Source organism: Apodemus sylvaticus, chromosome 10, assembly GCF_947179515.1.
Source record: "Apodemus sylvaticus chromosome 10, mApoSyl1.1, whole genome shotgun sequence".
Taxonomy (NCBI): Eukaryota; Metazoa; Chordata; class Mammalia; order Rodentia; family Muridae; genus Apodemus; species Apodemus sylvaticus.
In genome coordinates this window covers 48,842,096-48,854,095 of record NC_067481.1, presented here as the reverse complement: position 1 = coordinate 48,854,095, position 12,000 = coordinate 48,842,096, and the positions used below count along the sequence as shown (strand labels likewise).

Sequence of the window (12,000 nt, the reverse complement as noted above, 5' to 3'; positions counted from 1 at the left end):
TCCTCACTGCCTGAAACCTGCCACCAGAGCACGACACTGCTGCAGAGGCTATGTAGGTAACCATGGGACAAAAGCGCCAAGATGTAAGGCCATTCCCCTGTAGAGTGAGCTGTCTGAGCTCTGGGCATTTAGCCATGGAGGCTGCAGGGTCCTCTGCCTCAGTGAATCCTGGTACCATGTGGATCTACCACAAGGTGACAGAAGCAGAGTTAGAGACACAGGCCCTAACAAGCACGACCCTCACCCCACTGCTTAGCTGCATCTTCTGGTGCCTTGTAGGGTTGGTCAAATGATCCCAGAGAACCTTCTCCACTGTCATCCACCCCGTCACAGTGACAGGAAAGCTCAGAAGCAGAAGCATGGCTAAATTTAACTCTAGCACTTTGCTATGAACACCCACTGAAGACTGATAACCGTCCTCCCACGGAAAGCTGACAACCATGGCACTGCCTGGGGCTGCGGCCTACCAATTTTGGTCTTAGTGATCAAACCATTCAGTGATTATTTAGAGTGGAAATGTTGGATCAGATCTAGTGGCACCAGCCTGTAATCTCTGCTACCTAGAAGACTAGGTAAGAAGGACTGAAAGTTTACTCTGCCTGGACTACAATGTAGGATGGAAACCTTGAGGGACAAAGGTGGAGAGATATTGGAAGTTGGGTATGCTACTATGTTGCTAGTGTGAGGGTTAGTGACATCATTCCTATTTAGCAATTTGGTATTTTCAATCAAAGGTGAAGAAAACCATTGACCCAGCAATCCTTCTTCTGGAATTTTTCCTACTGGTCTAAGCACATAATTACTTATAATAGTAAAGAACTAGAAACCACCCGTGTGTCCATCAGCAGGGGTTAGGCTAACTAGATGTGGTCTAGTTTACATAGAAGAGTATCATTCAGCTCTAAGAAGCAATAAGATGCTCTTTAGGAACTAACAAGGGAGCCAGGTGGTGGTGGCACACGCCTGTAATCCCAGCACTCTGAGAGGCAGAGGCAGGCGGATTTCTGAGTTCGAGGCCAGCCTGTTCTACAGAGTGAGTTCTGGGACAGCCAGGGTTATACAGAGAAACCCTGTCTCGAAAAAACCAAATCCAAAAGTCCAAAACAAAAACAAAGGAACCAAAAGGGGAAACTTCCAAAAGCAAGGTGCAGGATGGTGTCACTGAATGGCACCTTCTGCTTACAAAAAGGGTGGGCAGAGCCAGGTACGGTGGCTCATGTCTAGTACTTAGGAAGCAGAGTAACTGAAGCAGAGTAAGTTCTAGGCCAGCCTGGGCTAGCTATACAGTGCGTCTCCGTGTGACTCATTTTAAAATAAAGGAAGTGGAATGGGCAAAGGTCACATATTCTTGTTTCCAGGCAAGCTCTCATGTAGCCTCTCTTTTGCTTTTATCTTCCAAGTGTTGAGGTTACAGGTGTGTGCCTCCATGTTTAGTCACATCTTTATTGGGACTTAAAAACAGTAACAATGGGTGGGAGAGATGGCTTAGCCATTAAAGGCTGGGCTCACAATCAAAACGAGTAACATAACCCTCTAGATGGGCACGAGGGAAAAGGTGCTGTGTTGGGAGGGGAATGCTGCAGGGAAAGGGGTGTTCCTTTCATATAGCTTTGATTTCAGAAGCAGGTAAATAAATTACTAGCTCAAGACAATAGTAACAACCGAGTAGGTGCCCACAAAGGGTTCCCAGTGTGAGCTGATGCTAGAGATCCCCTCCAGTCAGCGAGAGAATCAACCCCAGATGTTACTCTGTCCATATACCAACCCACTCTTTCCCTAGCTCCCACAGCAAATGGGGTCTTCCAAATGCTTTCCTTCCTCAGGCTTGGCCAATACCTGCTGAGAGCCGCAGCAGGAACCTGAGCTTGGCAGAGAAACAATTCCAAGTGCCATGACAAGCCTGAGTCTCAGGGGCTCACAGAAATGAACAGAAGCTAAAGCAGTGGTGGACAGGGCCCTCAGAAACAAGGGAGATGTCAGGAAGGTCTTCTAGACGACCTTGTGACTCAGATACATACATTTGGATTTACATCTCTAATCAGCAGTTAAAAGTCCTGGCAACTGTGGGACGTCCTAAATGGCGTTCAGAGGACTATCCAGTTGGATGGGCACAAGGGCCCAGCACTCACAATTAGCACAGCATGGCAGGAAGCTGGCCTAAGGACCAGGAGGAGCTGAGGATGGGAAGAAGGCAAGTGTGGAGAGTAGCAGGCACACCACCTCTGGCTCAGTTTCACCTTTCTCCCCAAAGCCATCTGTGCAGTGGGGGAGTTGGGTTGTAGTTGCCATGGAGAACCTGAGGGAGGAAAGTGTGGGTGGAGCAGTCATCCACAACCTGGTCCTAGAGCTGTGGGGGCAACACCCAGAAAAAGAGTTTTACGGTAGTGCTTCAGGCCTATGAACAGTGGAGACAGGAGGAGCTGGCTGGCTGGCGGGGCAGGGGAGGAGAGGAGAAAGTTCACAGTGGAACTTGCTGCCCGTGAAGTAGGAAGAGCAGAAGCTTCCTGCAGGCCGGTGGCCTCTCTCCTTCCCGCCCTTAGAGCTCCGATAGCCCATTTCTACCCTGGGTTGGGAATGGCTGCCTGCACTCAGACTGAACATTCCCACTCTATTTGGGGCACATTTTCCCTCATCTTGCACGGTAACCCTGACTTTATTTCAGCTCTGGGGCACTCAGCTTTGTTCAACTCCTCAGATAAGAAAGCAGCATCCCCTGTAGATTAGAGGAGGAGTGGGTCTGCTTTTCTGGAATCAAGGGGAGAGAAATGAGAACCAGGCCCCAGGAGCTCTTTTGCCTTGCCCTGAAGGGACAATGTGACTTCCTAGTGTGCTGGGTGAGGCGCAGCCACTTCTCTGCACAAAGGCTGACCACATTCCCTCAGTGGCAAGAGACTCACTATCTCCTGGAGCCTTTGGTCACCATGTACCCTGTCAGATGACTGCAGCTGCGGTACTCCACAGTGTTCCAGTTCCTTTACACTCTACTCTTGGGTGGACCCTAGAGGCCACCAACCAATCTGTGTAGCACAAACTTTGGATGAAGACAGCCCCTGAGCTGCCTATCCCAGCTTATCCTTCTCCTTAAGAATCCTTGGACGCCGGGCGGTGGTGGAGCACGCCTTTAATCCCTGCACTCCTGGTCCACAGAGTGAATTCCAGGACAGCCAGTCAGAATAGCACAGAATAGCACTTATCTCAATCAATCAATCAAGAAACAAAACCCTATCTCAATAAATAAAAGATAGATAGATAGATAGAAGTATAATAATAATCCAAACATAGGAAAAAGTTGGTTACATGTGATTTAGCTGAAACAAAATTTGACTGATACCTGTTAGCTATTTGTTTAAATTGAGCAGTGGGTATATGGGGCAGCCTTACTTTTGTGTATGCTTGAAACCTCCCTCAACCAAATGATTTTTTTTTTTTTTGGATTTGGGTTTTTTCGAGACAGGGTTTCTCTGTATAGCCCTGGCTGTCCTGGAACTCACTCTGTAGACCAGGCTGGCCTCGAACTCAGAAATCCGCCTGCCTCTGCCTCCCAGAGTGCTGGGATTATAGGCGTGCGCCACCACCGCCCGGCTTTTTTTTTTTGTTTTTTTTTTGTTTGTTTGTTTTGGTTTGGTTTTTCCGGACAGGGTTTCTCTCTATAGCCCAGGCTGGCCTTGAACTCAGAAATCCGACTGCCTCTGCCTCCTGAGCGCTGGTATTAAAGGTGTGCCACCATGCCCAGCTTTATCTTTGGATTATTTAAAGTGATTTTTAGACTCTTACCCAAGTATACAAACCTTTACTGAACAATAACTACTTTTTTCCTTTTTCTTTGGAGCCAAAGTCTTGCTATTTACTCTGATTAACCTAGAACTCATGCTGACCAGGATGGCCTCAAATTTATAGTAGTCCTCCTGTTTATACCGCCCCAATCTGGGCTAGGATTATAGGTTTATCATAATGTCCAACCCTGATGTCAATTGCTTAATATGATTCATTTCCTTCCTGATTGTGTTCCCAGATTTCAGATTTCCCCAGTTTGTCAGAAACACGAACTCATAGGAATCCTGGATTATTTCTGGGGAAGGTTTCCAGCTGGTTCGAGAACACGGCGTCAATGGACACCATGTCACGTGCTTTGCTTACATGGCTCTTTTGAGGTTTACCTCTCCAAAGCTAACCACCCACCCCTAGCCCCGAGTAGCTCTTCCAATGCTGGAATTATCTTCTGGGGGCAGGCTCAGAGGAAACTGAATAACTAACTGGCTCTGGGTTAGACATGAACAGCATGCAAACTTTAGTTTATCTGATTCCAAAGACTCAGCTCCGGTCCAAACTGCAGAACCTTGGCTATGTCCTTAGCACAGGAGGAAAGAAACCAGTTGCTTTGGACATCTATCTATCTTCCCTTCCTGACCTTAGCTGAAAAGCTACCTGACTTGTTCATTTCTGGGTGGAAAACAAAAGATAGATAGTCTTGGGAATAAGCTGTTCATTGGATGCAGGAGGGAAAGAGTCCCTTTTGTTGAAAAGAGTCAGGCTAGCTAGCAACCGCCTGGAATCTGAATCACAAAATGTGCAGAAGCATGGCTGGCTGCAGTATCCCAGGTGAGACACAACCTCCTGCTGCACCTGCTGCTCTTCCACTTATTAGTATCTCTTTGCCATTCCCAGAGGAGCTCATGCTCACGGCAGGGGAGACCTAACTGGCTAATGAAGGCTGCTTAGCAACAGGGAGCTGGTTAATAAAGCCCGTGTTATTCCAACTTCCAGACTCCACCCCCACCTTCCATTACAACTCAGCCTCAAATAACCCTCAGGTCAGAAAGCTGCTGGTTGAGAAGACAGGCTCCCCCTGCCGCCCCCCCCCCCCCCATGCCTAGCAGCTGGTGTGAGAACTGCTCTTCAAAGTCAGAATCCTCTCTCAGCCGCCTAAGGATAAGATCCACAGGGCTGAGGGTGGAGCTCCGTGGTAGATGCTTGTCTAGCCTGCCTCAAGATCAAGGTTCGACCTCAAACTATACATACACACACACACACACACACAGAGAGAGAGAGAGAGAGAGACAGAGAGAGACAGAGACAGAGAGACAGAGACAGAGAGAGACACAGACAGACAAACAATTCAATCTAGGGCCAGGCATGGTGGTGCACACCTTTTATCCCAAGCAGAAGCAGGCAGATCTCTGACATTAAAGTTAGCCTAGTCTATATATTGAGTTTCAGGCCACCCAGGGATACTCATTGGGGCCTTGTTTCAAAAAAACAAACAAACAAAACTTCACAATCTTAGCACTCACTAGAAAGATACTGTTGTAGACTGAGGTCAAGTTCAGAGAAACATAGTTTCAGGGGTTGGTGCTTTAGTTACCTCAAATCAGTTGATGGTAAGAGAAGAAATATGCATAGGCACATACATTATTATTTCAGATTAAGATTTGGAGCACAACTTGAGATAATTTGCTGTTTGCTGCTGACTCTGAGTGCCCTGTTTATACATTTAAGAGCACCCTCCTCCACCATGGAAGGAGGTGGCAGAAGATACCAGTCAATGGGGGTAAAGGCTGGGAGGGGAAAAAATGTTGACAAAGCCACGGAGAAAATACAAATATAAAGCATTAGTTTGCTTCAACTAGAGATTAGACCAGGAATCTCAGGCATGCTAAGCAAGTATACTCTGAGCTCCAGCCCAGTAGGAAGTCTTGGTTTGTTTGTTATTTGTTTGAGATAGGGTCTCTCTGTGTAACCCTAGCAAACCTGTAGAACAGGCTGGCCTTGAACTCAGAGAAGCCTGCTTGCCTCTACCTCCTGAATGCTGGGATTAAAGGCATGTGTCACTACCACCTGGCTTTAAAATGTTTTAAATCACTTATTTAGTATGTGTTTGTGTGTGGATATGTGTGAAGGTCAGAGGACAGCCGTGCAAGCCCAGTTCTCATCCCCTTCCTGGGACTGGACTGCTTGTCAAGCTCACATCCTTGAGTGGCAAGTGCTTTTACCTGCTGATCCATCTCCATATCCCTTCTTTTCAAAAAGATTATTATTTTTAATAGTGTGTGTGTGTGTGTGTGTGTGTGCGCGCGCGCGCTTCTGAACATGTGCATGTGACAGGCCAGAAGAGGGTGTTGGATCCATCCCTTGGAACTGGCACTCTACATGGTTTGTGGACCACCTGACCTGATGTGGGTGTTGGGAATCAAACTACAAGAGCAGCCAATGCTCTTAACCACTGAGCCATCTCTCCGGGGCCCCAACCTTGAACTCTTGATATCACCTGGTTATCCTCCCTGGTGTCAGGAGCCATCACACTCTGCCTTCTCAGTAAGACTTTACATCAACATCTAAAGCTTTACAGACCAGGCAGGAGGATCTCAGTGACTGAGCGCTGACCTGTGCAGTTCTCAGTACCCTAATCACACAAACCCCCTACCCCCACCCTAGAAAACTGCAAAGCAAGGACCATACTGTGGCCTTGCAAAAGCAAACCGGACAAAACTTGGAAGACACAAAGGGGACATCAAAGATTTCCTTTTTTCCTGGGATGGTGGTTTTGGGTCCGTCCTCCAAGCTCCATCCTAGCCTAGCATGACAGATAATCTCAGAGGGACTGATGCTTTGGTACAGGGTGCAGAGGTGGCGTGGAGCAAGACAGCACCTGGACAAGACCCTTCCCTAGCTTCCAGGGTTGCCCTCACAAGGAAGCTGGTTTTGAGACAGGGTCCATGTAGCCCAGGCTAGGCTCCAAACCTCTATATATCTGAGGTTGGCCTTGAACTCCTGGTGTTCCTGCCTCCCCGAGGAGATGCTGGAATTTGCATCTACTTCACAATCCATCTTAACAAGGAAGGTTTCTCTGTGTAGGGCCTGAGTGGCTTCTGGACAGCATCTAAACATGTACCTTTCTTTGATAGTCTTGTGAAGCCTGCCCTAGAGTCCCACTCCAAGCCTTGAGTAACAGGAATCAAAGTCTGTTCATAACTTTCTTTCTTGGGTTTGCCCATGGCCATGTTTTTAATACAGAAAGTCTTTGGTTCCATTTGGTTCTTTTGGAAGGTTTTATTTCCAGCTCAAATATAAGCACCCTAAATTTTTTTAAAATAATTTATTTTAGATTATTTTATTTTATATGCATTGGTGTTTTGCCTACATGTAAGTGTGTCTGAAGATCATCTGGAACCAGAGTTAAAGAAAGTTGTGAGCGGCCATGTGGGTGCTAGGAATTGAACCCAGGTCCTCTAGAAGAGCAGCCAATACTCTTAACCACTGAGCCATCTCTCCTACTGAAACCCTAAGAAACCATCAGGCAGGTCCTCCTTTGTCACGCTGTGGACCCCAGCTCCTAAGTGCACTGGAACATATTTTTAAACTATAAACTGTGAGATGTAACCTCGTGTGGACTGTGTGAGAGATGTGATCTTGTGTGGGGTGTGTGACTATGGGAGGGTGTCACAAAACCTCTGGGAATAATGAAACATGTAATGATCAAAAAATTAATTCAAAATCAAATGTTTGGGGCTGGCAAGATGGCTCATAGGTAGGGTGCTTACACCAGGCCTACCTCAGTTTGATCCCTAGGCCTCATATGGTGGAAAAAAAAGAACTGACTTCCACAAGTTGCTCTCTGTCCACCCCTGTGATGGCTGTTCTTGGTTGTCAACTTGACTACATCTGGCATTAATTAAAACCCAAGTGGCTAGGTACACCCGTGAGGGTTTTTTCTTTTCTTCTCTTCTCTGTCCCCCACCCTCGCCACATTGGTTTTTATAGACAGGGTTTCTCTGTGTAGCCCTGGCTGTCCTGGAACTCACTCTGTACACCAGGCCCACCACCACCTGGCTGGAAGACTGACCTTTAATCTAGACCTTCGGTGGTAGGAAGATCCACCTTTTTTATCTGATCCACACCTTCTGGTGGCTATATAAAGGGCATGGAAGGACGAAGCCTTTGCACTTTGCCTGCCTGCTCTCAGTGTCCCTGGCAAGTCCAGTCCTTCACTGGCATTGGAGCCTGCCTCTTTGGGATTCTGAAAATCAGTTAAGATATCCAGCCCCAGGGGCTGAACAACTAGACTCTTGGGCTTTCTGTTAATAGACAGCTATGGTTGGACACAGCCTGTAGCCACTCCAATAAATCCCCCATCCATCCATCCATCCATCCATCCATCCATCCCCCCCATCCTTCCTCTATCCATCTTCATACATACATACATACATACATACATACATACATACATGTATGTTCATTCTATTAGTTCTGCTTCTCTAGAGAGCCCTGACTAACACAGCCTTTGCCACCCTGGCACATGTGTCCTACCCACATAATAAATAAATACAACCAAGCATAGAACGAATCCTGGTTGTTTCTGTGGCATTCACGGGTGCTGCAGCCACCACTCCACCACAGCCTTGGTTCTGAAGCACTGTGCGCTCATCACACCACACCAGCAATGCTGCCTGTGGTACCGAATTTCAGATCTAAGATTCCTGTGTATTATGAACCTCCTTGTTTGTACTGTACAATGTTTTCTGCTCCTACAGAAACACAACAGTTTAATTACAGAAAACAAAGACTTATTGTAATCTCTTACTATCATTCCGCAGGATGTCAAACTAGTATATCTCTGTATTGTATTATCAGAATGTTGAATTTCATTTTTTAATAAGTCACACTTATTTATAATTTTGTGTATTGTGATGTTTGAGTGTGAGCACATGCATGTCATAGCATACATGGGGGATCAGAGGACAACTTCAGCCACTTCAGTTCTGTCCTCCTACAAGGCTCTGAAGACTGAACTCAGGTCACCAGGTTTATATGGCAAGACTGAGTCATCCTGCCAGCTCAGGATGTTTGATTTTAAAAGATGGTATCTGAGTTGCTGATGTGAATATCATAAAAAGTCAATAAATAAGATGGGTGTGGTGGCCTGGCTGTTAGTTCTAGCACTTGGGTGGTAGAAGCCAGAAGAGAATTAGCGAGTTTGAGGCTAGCTTGGTCTTCACTGTGAGACTCAGGCCAGCTAGGGATCCATGGTGAAGACCTATCTCAGAAACAAACAAATAACCACCCCTCACATGCACGCACACACACACAAATTCCAAAAATACAAGACACAGGGAGGAAAAGAAGCCCAGGTCCAGCTGGGGAGAGGGCTCCATCTGGGGTTTGCTGGCCGGCCAACCTAGCTCACTTGGTAAGCTCTGGGTCCTGGTGGAGACCCGGTCCCCACAAACAAGGTGGGTGGCCCCTGAGAACAGCATCTGAGGTTGATCCTTGCCCTCCACAGGTACCCACTCGTACAAACAACCACACCCACAAAGACACTAACACACTAACACACACAAAATCCCAGCCTTCTTAGAGGCCAGCAAAGCCTGGGCCTGAATCCCTGTGGCAATTCAATCGGGGCTGACACTTCCCAGGGAGCAAGTGCTATTGGGCCACTTCAGGCTGACACTGCTTCCTCACATCCAGGCAGCTTCTCTTGCAACCATTTTTGTCTGATCCTGTGGCATTTAGGTTTGCATTTGTGACTCCTAGGAGCCTTGGAGGACCAGCAGAACATGGGTCCTCCTGGCTCCTGGACCCCGTTTAAAGCCCCGGAGACTGGAAGGCTTTGTTTTGTCTACTACAATAACTGAAATGGCTCGAAGGAAGCCTGCTCTCCCGTAGTGTGGCTTGCCCTGATGAAAGCACTCAGAGCTTTAGACAGGAGACCCACAGCTCCCGGAGTTCCAGGCCAGCTGCAGGCGAGCTGGCCACTGCTGCTCACCTCAAGAGCCTGAATGTGGACTACTCTCCTCCTGCTGGCCTTCCTCCAGCCTCGCCCCTTCGTGCTCCTCTGGCTACCCCCACACAGCACCCACGCATGAGCTGTTCTCACTTCGTGGTCGTAGCTTTCCACAGCGTGTGCTCTGACAGAGCCTAGCACCAGCCAGAATTCTAATACGCTTCTAGGCTAATGACACTAGGCTTTTCCTTTTCTCTCTCCCAGAGCATGTGTTCTATGAAGAAGAAGAAAAGGTAAAAGCAGGCGGCAGACGGGTGGATCAGGGCATCGTAGGAGAGAACTGGGGAAACTCACCCAAAGGGAGCCGGGAAGGCTGCAGACAGCAAGCCTAGCCTCAGCCTTGAGGGACAGACACCTGGGACAAGGAGATTTCTGCTCTCGGACTCCAGGCATGCTTAGAGGCATAAACTCGACCCACAAAAATTTGAGGCGGAGGCTACCATGCTAGCCTCAAACTCTGAGATACACACTTGCCTCTGCCTCCCCAGGGCTGGGTTAAAGGCATGCATCTTCATGCCCAGCAACCCTGCTCTAACTTTAAAAGAGCATACCCGGGGCAGTGGCGGCACACGCCAGCACTTGGGAGGCAGAGGCAGGCGGTTTCTGAGTTCAAGGTCAGGCTAGTCTACAGAGTGAGTTCCAGGAAACCCTGTCTCAAAAAACAAAACAAAACAACCCCCCCCCCCCCACCACCAAAAAAAGGATTTGACTCACAACCATCTGTTAGATACGATGCCCCCTTCTGGTGTGTCTGAAGACAGATACAGTGTACTTACATATAATAAATAAATAAATCTTTAGAAAAAAAGCATACTAGGGGAAACATCAAACTAGTGACAGAGGGGCGGGGCATGGTGCATGCTGGTGGGACTGAGCAGGAGGATCAAGAGCCTGAGTGTGTTCCAGGCCAGCCAAGGATAGGTAAAGGAAGAGAGAGAGGGAGGCAGAGAGAGAGGAGGGGAGGACGGGGGAGGGGGAAGGAGGGAGAAACGAACACTTAAGTATTATGCACAACACTACTTTTCAAAGCCCTGTGTCACACAGCCTCTGCTCATTGGCTGCCTCTCCCAACTACTATAACTCCCTCTAGAATGTTTTTTTTTCCTCCATAGATCTTTTATTACCTATTATCACGACACATCCTTTTTCACACTTTTTTTTCTTTTTTCTGTCTGCCTGTCTCTTAGCAGGATTTATGTTTCTGGGGCAGAGACTGTCTCTACCTTGTCCCTGTCCTCCTGCTGCACAGAGAATATTGGCTGGCGCGTTGCCAAACTTATGGGAAAGGCAGTTGTCTCACTGTGGCCAAAAGCCAGTAAGAGGCTCAGAGGTGCTCGATGCCAGGCCTGCCGATGTTGTTGATGGTTGATCACAAGGTAGAAAGAGACACCAGACTCCCAACAACCGTCCTCTGAACCCCACACAGGTGCCACAGTCCATACATGGGCATTTACACACCACACGAAGTATAATGTAAAAACAAAGTAAAAAATAAGGCATTTCTTTAGAGTCGTGTGACTACTGGCACACGCTACGCTCTGGTATCCTTCCCACCTTAGGGCATAATAGGGGATGGCTAGGTTTGTGGAAATCAAAGCGAATGCTGTGTAGCTATAGCTTTTCCCTACAAAGGCAAACCTGAGGCCTCGCCATCATGCATCCGAGTCCCGCGGCCAGAGGCTCTGGCTTTTCTCCTTGCTTATGCTCTTGGTCCTTTGCATCTGACCAAGTGCAAGGGGAATTGGGAGAATGGAGCAACCAGAAAGATGTGGCAGCCAAAAAGCACAGAAAATCATCCCAAAGTGCCAATCCTTCCCCAGAGGGAAAGGGACAGATAAGACGGGTGGTTCCAAAATCCAAAGTGCTAGGGCAAGGTTCTCAAAGTGTGGTCCAGGGACGTAGGATCCCAGCTGCCCCTGTGAGCATGGAAGACGTCCGGAGTGTCAGGCCACTCCAGACCAACCAGAACCAGAAACGCCTTGGCAGGGACCCGGTATGCTTTGTTCTGTGCTGCTGAGACTTCAGAGAAGGTGCTGGCTCCTCTGACTCGGAGGTCATAGGCCGTAGTGAGCAACCATGCGGCATGGGGCTCAAACCCAGATCCTCTCAGAAGGGCAGCCAGAATTTCTTTTGTCTTGTTTTTCGACACAGGGTTTGTCTGTATAGCCCTGGCTGTCCTAGAGCTTGCTCTGTAGACCAGGCTGCCCTCAAACTCCCAA

General features: G+C 48.0%; 1 protein-coding gene across 2 annotated transcripts in view; it reads right to left on the bottom strand.

The window, feature by feature from the left end:
- The window catches only part of Sgsm2 (small G protein signaling modulator 2), a 40,688-nt gene that overhangs the window by 23,180 nt on the left and 5,508 nt on the right, over positions 1 to 12,000 (bottom strand). The gene's annotated exons all lie outside the window — the stretch shown is intronic.